The sequence below is a fragment of the Bombyx mori genome, chromosome 11 (genome assembly GCF_030269925.1).
Source record: "Bombyx mori chromosome 11, ASM3026992v2".
NCBI lineage: Eukaryota > Metazoa > Arthropoda > Insecta > Lepidoptera > Bombycidae > Bombyx > Bombyx mori.
Genome location: NC_085117.1, coordinates 4,527,501 through 4,535,000, shown reverse-complemented (window position 1 = coordinate 4,535,000; position 7,500 = coordinate 4,527,501). Strand labels below are relative to the sequence as shown.

General features: G+C 43.5%; 3 non-coding genes and 1 pseudogene across 3 annotated transcripts in view; 1 reads left to right on the top strand and 3 right to left on the bottom strand.

Moving 5' to 3' along the window:
• The window catches only part of LOC119630877 (large subunit ribosomal RNA), a 4,118-nt gene extending 2,993 nt beyond the window's left edge, over nucleotides 1-1,125 (bottom strand). Inside the window, exon 1 of the ribosomal RNA XR_005246471.2 lies at nucleotides 1-1,125. This exon is cut by the window's left edge and continues 2,993 nt beyond it. This is a non-coding gene — a ribosomal RNA (large subunit ribosomal RNA).
• An 849-nt stretch (nucleotides 1,126-1,974) lies between these two features.
• Nucleotides 1,975-2,131, bottom strand: LOC119630879 (5.8S ribosomal RNA). The gene has a single exon (XR_005246517.1). It is a non-coding gene; the product is annotated as a 5.8S ribosomal RNA (ribosomal RNA).
• Nucleotides 2,132-2,223: 92 nt separating this feature from the next.
• The window catches only part of LOC134199616 (uncharacterized), a 6,905-nt pseudogene continuing 1,628 nt past the window's right edge, over nucleotides 2,224-7,500 (top strand).
• On the bottom strand, nucleotides 2,893-4,800 carry LOC119630875 (small subunit ribosomal RNA). Its single transcript, XR_005246469.2, has one exon. It is a non-coding gene; the product is annotated as a small subunit ribosomal RNA (ribosomal RNA).

Here is a 7,500-nt window from a genome sequence, read left to right as displayed (position 1 = left end):
TCATTCACTGATTGGAAACGAGACGCCTCGGGAGTGCGAAAATCACGAACGTAGCTCGATAATTTCATCCTCCCTGAGCGAACGTCGAGCGTTCGCCTTCACTTTCGTTACGCCTTTCAGTTTAATGTTAAAAATTTATAAAACTCAATGACTCGCACACATGCTAGACTCCTTGGTCCGTGTTTCAAGACGGGTCCTGCGAGTGCCCGAAACTGTATCATCGCAGACGTTCAAACAAACACGCACTAGTCCGAGACTGCACGGCTGCGACAACAGACGCGTCGCACTCGCGTCCGCACTAAGGCAGGAAACGAGAAAATACGACGTTGACTTGCGTCGGGCCGGACGCGTATGAGAAAATTTTTTTTAGGAATTTTCAACGCGTGCGTGATTAGTTTAATGATACCGTCCGAATGCGTGGATCGGAACGATACGCGGTCCGAACGTGTTCTAAACGAATAAAACTCGTACGGTCTCCCGCGCGATCGTCTTAAATCCACGACGAACGGGTCGCGATGCATTACTAAGAGAGAAGTGCACGTCTTCTCGGGACGTTAAACGTTCACGTACCGTGCCGACGGAGAACGAACGCACGAAACGAACGTTCCGTCAACATCTGAACGCACGTAAACGTACGCCCGAGAGAAAACGATGAATCTCTCCGTTCGTTCATTCGAGTTTCGCAGGTTTACCCCTGAACGGTTTCACGTACTCTTGAACTCTCTCTTCAAAGTTCTTTTCAACTTTCCCTCACGGTACTTGTTCGCTATCGGTCTCGCGGTCATATTTAGCCTTAGATGGAGTTTACCACCCGCTTAGGGCTGCACTCTCAAGCAACCCGACTCTAAGGAGCGTCCCTCTCGCCGCGACCCTCCGTCGCTACGGGCCTGGCACCCTCTACGGGAAAACGGCCCCGTTCAAGACGAACTTGGACAGGAGTCGTCGCGACGAGAAAGCGGAACCTCCCGAACACCACATCTCCCGTTATCGATTAAAACAACGGGATTCAGTGCTGGGCTATATTCCTGTTCGCTCGCCGCTACTAAGGAAATCCTGGTTAGTTTCTTTTCCTCCGCTTACTAATATGCTTAAATTCGGCGGGTGATCCTCCCTGATCTGAGGCCAACGATATAAAAATAAATTTGAGGCAAACTCGATATCCGTCAGCGTCCATCGCAAAATCCTCCCACCCCTCTCCTCTCCTCACGCACGTCCTCCTTTCCTCTCCTCCCACCACCATTTTCTCTATTCCCAAGCATCAATCTCTTCTTTCTTCTCCTCACAAAAAATTTTGTAATGAGATTTCAATCAGAGACGAAAACGAGAGAGCCGAGAGCGAGTGAGCGAGAGCGAGCGAACGAGAGCGCTAGCGAGTCAGAGTGAGAGATGGAGAGGCGCGAGGTCGCAATTCGGACGTCGAGTCCGCCTACACACGTTTTCCTATTGTTAATCATTCGTCTGTCCCGGTCATTAGTAGTTTTTCGTCGTCGCCGTTACGTTAAGTAAATTCAACGATCGATGTGTGTGCAAGCGAAAAATCGTTAGATTATTTTATTGAATTTATTCGCGATTACAAATAATTCATTAAAATTCTTCATCACAACGTTTCGCTTCGCACCGTCGTCGTCGTCGATATTAAATAACGATTAATACAACGTCAACAACAGAATAACGAAACCAAGACGACAAAAATTCATATACACGAGAACTCGCTACGCGCACGCTAAACATAACGCGCGCGCCAGAGAGGTTCGACGTGATTATGAAAATTTTGAAATAACAATAAAACATTTTTAGATCCGTCGGAGAGACGAGCTAGCGAAACGCGATTCGTAATCGTAGTCTTCGGTCAGATTTTAATTAAATAAAACAACACGTAACGACGAGTACGAACGCGTAACGCGGAACGCGTCAACGCGACGGATCACGAGCGCGGCACGAGCCACGCAATGTGATTAATGTTTTTTATGCAGCCGGCCCTCAGACAGGAGTGGTCCTGGATGTGTCTCCACGGACCGCAATGTGCGTTCGAAATGTCGATGTTCAAATGTGTCCTGCAGTTCACACTATGACGCGCAGTTAACTGCGTTCTTCATCGACCCGCGAGCCAAGTGATCCACCGTCCAGGGTAATGATTTTCGTTTTTTCTGTAATGTTTAAATAAAAATAAAAAATTTCTTTTTTTTTTTTTCTTGTCGAAAAAAAAAACAATAAATAAATAAAATGTATTCTATGTTAATTTACGAAACCGTCAACGACGACGAGAGAGACACGAGCGAGCGCTCCCGCAAGAACGCGCGCACGCGACTCTCCGTGACGTTTGGACGTGTACGCGACGTTTCGACGTTTTCGCCGTGTGCGCGCGCGCGTTTCGCATTTTATACATAAATATTATAATATTCGAAATTTCGAATCTCAAAATATATAATAATAAACATATAAAACACGGTGGTACAACGCACGCACACACACGTTAAGAAAACTAAAACGTCTGTGAGTTTTTCTTTCGATCACCGCGTTCTCGCTCTCGAGCGCACTAGTGTCACGACGGCAATCGAATCGACACGACGACACACACACACACAACTACTGCATCACACACACACACACACACACCACAAACACAGAACAACACTGTAATTTCGGTGTCAGTAATGGTATTTTGTAGTGCGCGTATAGTTTTATGCGTGTGCTGCCGTGCGCGTGCAGTACGCAGCAGTATTAGATATATAATGTCAGCAGTCAGATTCAATATCGTCGCGACAAACGCGCGCGAGAGCGTGAGAAATCGGATAAACGATAAAAATTAAGAACGATCGAATGTATGCATGCGTATATATATATAAATAAATAAATAAAATATTTACATATCACACACAATACAACACACGTTAATGATCCTTCCGCAGGTTCCCCTACGGAAACCTTGTTACGACTTTTACTTCCTCTAAATGATCAAGTTTGGTCAACTTCCCAACAACGCCGACGGCCGTGAAGCCACCGCGTGTCGGTCCGAAGACCTCACTAAATCATTCAATCGGTAGTAGCGACGGGCGGTGTGTACAAAGGGCAGGGACGTAATCAACGCGAGCTTATGACTCGCGCTTACTAGGAATTCCTCGTTTATGGGGGATAATTGCAAACCCCAATCCCCAGCACGAAGGAGTTTCAGCGGGTTGCCCGGGCCTCTAGGCCAGGGAGAACATGCTGATTCCTTCAGTGTAGCGCGCGTGCGGCCCAGGACATCTAAGGGCATCACAGACCTGTTATTGCTCAATCTCGTGCGGCTCGAAGACGCCGGTCCCTCTAAGAAGAATTTTAATACGTCGTCAGTGAGTTGCGCGACACGAGGCCGCGCACACCTAAATAACGACGCCTATTTAGCAGGCTAGAGTCTCGTTCGTTACCGGAATTAACCAGACAAATCGCTCCACCAACTAAGAACGGCCATGCACCACCACCCACCGAATCAAGAAAGAGCTGTTAATCTGTCAATCCTTCCGGTGTCCGGGCCTGGTGAGATTTCCCGTGTTGAGTCAAATTAAGCCGCAGGCTCCACTCCTGGTGGTGCCCTTCCGTCAATTCCTTTAAGTTTCAGCTTTGCAACCATACTCCCCCCGGAGTCCAAAATCTTTGGTTTCCCGGAAGCTGCCCGCCGAGCCATTGTAGTAACGTCGGCGGATCGCTAGATGACATATTTACGGTTAGAACTAGGGCGGTATCTAATCGCCTTCGAACCTCTAACTTTCGTTCTTGATTGATGAAAACACCTTTGGCAAATGCTTTCGCTGATGTTCGTCTTGCGACGATCCAAGAATTTCACCTCTAACGTCGCAATACGAATGCCCCCAGTTATCCCTATTAATCATTACCTCGGAGTTCTGAAAACCAACAAAATAGAACCGAGATCATATTCTATTATTCCATGCACGAAATATTCAAGCAGCATTTTTAGCCCGCTTTGAGCACTCTAATTTGTTCAAAGTAAAATTGTCGGCCCACCTCGACACTCACCGAAGAGCACCGCGATAGGATTTTGATATTGAACCGGCGTTTTTTAGAACGCCGGCTCACCGACGATATGCTCCGCAAACGTGTCAGTATCACCGCGGATGCGGTGCACCGACAGCGCGGCGCACAAATGCAACTACGAGCTTTTTAACCGCAACAATTTTAGTATACGCTATTGGAGCTGGAATTACCGCGGCTGCTGGCACCAGACTTGCCCTCCAATTGTTCCTCGTTAAAATATTTAAAGTGTACTCATTCCGATTACGAGGCCTCGTAAGAGTCCCGTATCGTTATTTTTCGTCACTACCTCCCCGTGCCGGGAGTGGGTAATTTGCGCGCCTGCTGCCTTCCTTGGATGTGGTAGCCGTTTCTCAGGCTCCCTCTCCGGAATCGAACCCTGATTCCCCGTTACCCGTGACAACCATGGTAGTCGCAGAAACTACCATCGAAAGTTGATAAGGCAGACATTTGAAAGATGCGTCGCCGGTACTTGACCATGCGATCTGCAAAAGTTATCCAGATTCATCAAAATTAACGACTTCGGACGCGAGGCCCTCCGTCGATTGGTTTTGATCTAATAAAAGCACTCATCCCATCACTGGTCAGAGTTCTGATTGCATGTATTAGCTCTAGAATTACCACAGTTATCCAAGTAACTGAGTAAGATCTAAGGAACCAAAACTGATATATTGAGCCATTCGCGGTATCGCCTTAATACGGCTTGCACTGAGACATGCATGGCTTAATCTTTGAGACAAGCATATAACTACTGGCAGGATCAACCAGGGAGCTCTCTTTTTCGTTAGCTCGAAAACTAAAACGTCGCACCGCATCGGGCGTAAAAACGCTCGTACGGCGTGATCGTGTTTAGGTATTATAATAGTATTTATATAATAAACAACTCTCGTTGTTTACTAATAAATAATATCATTAAATATATAAAAATCCATATCCTAGAAAATTTAATTTTTAAGGAAAAGGATAATTATACAAAATCGGTCCACCGAGATTTCGCATAAACCGTTCACGTTAAAACATATAATGTTTAAATAAAAACACCATATGAAATATTATAATTCGTTTTAACGAATAAAATTTCAAAATCGCGCACGGAACGTACAGAATGACGTAAACGACTGAACGAACAGGTGCATTCGTCCGTTTGATTGTTTCATTCTGAAATTAGAAATGAACTAACCGAACGAACATGCCGTCGCATGAGTTACGCATATGTCTCACACGGTGTTACGGCGACCGCAGCGTTTCGGTTAATCTATAATAAATATATTATATTATTATTATTATTAAACACGAAACACACGCAACGCGCAAAACCAATGAACATATGAAAAATTTTAAAATTTCCAGGACCAAAAAATTTATGCGTCCAATCACAAAAGTCTCCTCCTCTCCTCAATGTATATATGTCAAGCTTCTGACCGGACAAGATATATATGAGAGATGGATAGATACTTCAGATCGCATGACGCAGGTCCGACGCTGATCAAATATATAATATATAACTTTATAATGTGTTCGTTTAAAAACGAGAGAGAAAAACTGAAAATGTAATCCAAAAAACAACAAACATCAATCAAATCTTCCTCTCTCGCCTCGCGCACCAACTAAGGCACGCCCGAACATCAAACGCGACACGCGCTCAAACCACACATGTGATGCGGGCCGTGCGCGTTCGCATGCATACATACGTAGGATCGTCGTCCGCGGTGAAGTCTGTTGAGCCGTGGATTTTAAATTTTAATTTAGACAGAATATAGTTTATTATTATTATTATTATTATTATTATTATTATTAGTATTAGTATTATTATTAATTATGTATATTTATTTTAAATGTTATTAATTAAAATATAATTTTTTTTAAAAGATTTTTATTACGACTAAGTCTCGTCGGCCAGGTCTAAATATTTTATTAATTTGTCCTTTTCTGCCTTCACGAGGTGAAGGTACATCACGCCTTGATGATGATGATGATGATGATGATGATGATGATGATGATATTGATAAATTTTCATATCCACCACGTAGAAGGTTATCATTATGACATCTTATTATGTACGTAGGTACATTAACATTAATAACTCCTCCTGAACTGAGAACTGACTCCAGAGCGAGAAGAAGAAACCTCCTCACGTAGCGCGCAGTACCTATCGTGGATAATAATAACTACTACATAACTAACTGCCTTCTGTATCAGGACCCCTAACCCAGTTAGCTAGCTAGCTGGCTGGCTGGCTGGCTGGCTGGCTGGCTGGCTGGCTGGCTGGCTGGCTGGCTGGCTGGCTGGCTGGCTGGCTGGCTGGCTGGCTGGCTGGCTGGCTGGTACCTACTACCGACACAACTATTGGAATAATTATTTTTAAATCAATCAATCAATCGATAAAAATCAATAATGGCGGTAGTCTAGTGGGCCAGGTCTAAATATTATATTAAATTGTCCTTTTCTGCCTTCACGAGGTTCTTTCTTTCTTTCTTTGTTTCTTTCTCGTCATGAAGAATGGTGATATCAACCAACACTGCGCGACGCGCAGACCGATCTATCATCAAAATATCAGGCTCATTGGCAACAAAATACTTAAATAACAATAACAATAACAATAATATAAATTATTATAAACTTAGTAAATATCAAATATCACCCCTTAAAAGTAGAACTAACACGACTCTGGAATACACACAAAGAAACTTATTCCCAATAGTAACAGGCGTAGTAGCAAAAAGTATACATAGATACATTAACAAATCGGAAGCAAACATAAACATAGGCACACATAATACAAAAACAAGCACCCATATACACACATGCACAATAATAAGTATAGTTTTGGGTAATACAGTCTTCATAAATTCTGGTTGATATTGGTATCGGTATTGGTATTGGTATTGGTATTGGTATTGGTATTGGTATTGGTAAGGTAACTTAAGGTAAGGTAAGGTAAGGTAAGGTAAGGTAAGGTAAGGTAAGGTAAGGTAAGGTAAGGTAAGGTAAGGTAAGGTAAGGTAAGGTAAGGTAAGGTAAGGTAAGGTAAGGTAAGGTAAGGTAAGGTAAGGTAAGGTAAGGTAAGGTAAGGTAAGGAAAAGGTAATGTAAGGTAAGGTAAGGTAAGGAAAAGGTAAGGAAAAGGTAAGGAAAAGGTAAGGAAAAGGTACAAGAAAACCGTATCATATGAGAGCAAGATGAGTTGATGTGTAATCCTAGCGACTTGGTTATGTCCTGTCCATGCAAGTAATCGCCTGCATTAGCAAAACGAGAACAGCCAGAAAGAAACAATAATAATTTATGTCTAATAGACTAACCTCGACGGTGGCATGCCCGACAAATGTTCGGTCCGAGTCCCGTCCTATTCATTCATTCATTCATTCATTCATTCATTCAGATATATTGATTAATTTTCATATACACCTTATGTTAAGTTTCTGTATCGTAGTTCGCGTATTAAAAACAACGACGTGCAAAAGTTGTGGCGAGG